Genomic DNA, 2,087 nt, shown 5'->3' on the forward strand with positions numbered 1-2,087 from the left:
TTCTGACATCCATTTTGATTTTCTATTGCTGCATAACAAATCACTAAAAACTTTTAAAGATTTGGGTAAAACCATAGTTATTTACTACCTCATGTTTTCTGTGGAGCAAGAATTCAGAAGGCTGAAAGTCTTGAAGGCTGATGTGCTGAAAGTCTTAATTGGTGGTGGTGGTGCATCAATTAGTTAATTCTGACTCATAGCAACCCTGTCTACAGTTACCAAGGTTGGAAATCATTACAGAAGAAGAAAGCTTTGTCTTTCTCCCATGGAGCAACTGGTAGATTTGAACTACTGACCTTGCAATTAGCACCCAGCTTGTAACCCACTATGCTACCAAGACTCCTAAAATGCTTGATTAACAGGAGAAAACATTTCTAATGTGTCTCACTCATGTGACCGGCAAATTGCTTCCTCCACTGGGCTGCTTGAGCGTCCTCATGACATGACACCTGGCTTTCTAAAGCCAATCATTGGTTCAAAGAAGAAGTTGTAATATCTTTTAGGGCTCAGTTCAGAAGCTTCTCATCATCCCATCACTTCTACAACATTCCATTGATCAAACAAGCCAGGCTCATTCTGTTTGTGTGAGGACTACACAAAGAGGTATTAGTTATGTATTTTGGTGATACAAATTATCCTGAAATGTACTACTTACAACAACAAACATTTATTATCTCACAGTTTCTGTATGTCAGGAATGCTGGTGGTTTAACATGGTTCTCTTTCAAAATCTCTTATGAAATCACTGCTAAGAAGCTAGATGGGGTTAGAGTCATCTGAGGCTTGACTGATACTAAAAAGTCCGCTTCCGAGCTTATTCATTTGTTGGTAGGCTTTAGTGTCTTACCTTTTCATGAACTGTGTTTGTGTCCTTATGACCAATGTATCTGGTTTCCCCCAGAGTGAGTGATAAAAAAGTCAGGAAGACAGAGAGAGAACTGAAGATGAAAAAGTCACAGTGTTTTATAATTTTATCTTGGAAGTGACATACTTTATTAATTGATACTATAACAAATTATGATAAATTTAGTGGCTTAAACAATGCAAATTTATTATTGTGCATATAGCACCACACTAGGGCCCCTTATGTAACATAAAACACAATTATATACATGGACTATAGCAGAGGAAATACACAGAAGTCAAATTGATTATATCTGTGGAAAAAGACTGGAAAACCTCAATATCATCAGCCAAAACAAGGCCAGGGGCAGAATGTGAAACAGACCATCAATATGCAAGTTCAGGCTGAAACTGAAGAAAACTGAAACATGTCCATAAGAGCCAAAATATGACCTTGAACATATCCCAACTGAATTTAGAGATCATCTCAAGAACACTAATCAATGAAAACCAGAATAGGTATCAGATGACATCAAGAACATCATACAGAAAGAAAACAGAAGGTCATAAGAAGATAAGAAAAAAAGAAAAGACCAACATGGATGTGTGAAAAGACTCTGAAACTTGCTCTCCAGGATAGAGGTGCTAAAGTAAATGAAAGATTGAGGAGGCAAAAGAGCTGAATAGATAATTTCAAAGTGCCGTTCAAGAAGACAAAGTCAGATATGTTGTAATGTGCAAGGATCTAGAGTTAGAAAACTAAAAGGGAAGAACATGCCTAACATTTCTCAAGTTGAAAGAACTAAGGAAAAACTTGAAATCTAGACTTTAAATACCAAAGGAAAAAATATTGAGTGATGCAGAAAACTTCAAAAGAAGATGAAAGGAATACACTGAGTCACTGTGTATTCACAGAACCAGTGCTACTGAAGGAAGAAGTCCACGGTGCACTGAAGGCATTGGCAAAGAACAAGATTCCAGGAATTGATGAGATACAAATGAAATCTTTCAACAAACTGATGCAGGACTGGAAACACTCACTCAGTCTTCAGTTGTACCTCAAATGTAAAGAAAACAAAAATCCTCACCACTGGACTAATAAATAGATCATGGTAAATGGTAAATGGAGAGAATATTGAAGTTGCCAAAGACTTCATTTTGCTTGGATATACTATCAACACTCATGGAAACAGCAGTCAGGAAATCAAACGATGTATTGCATTAGGCAAATCTGCTGCTCAAGA

This window comes from Chrysochloris asiatica, unplaced genomic scaffold (assembly GCF_000296735.1).
Source record: "Chrysochloris asiatica unplaced genomic scaffold, ChrAsi1.0 scaffold00109, whole genome shotgun sequence".
NCBI lineage: Eukaryota > Metazoa > Chordata > Mammalia > Afrosoricida > Chrysochloridae > Chrysochloris > Chrysochloris asiatica.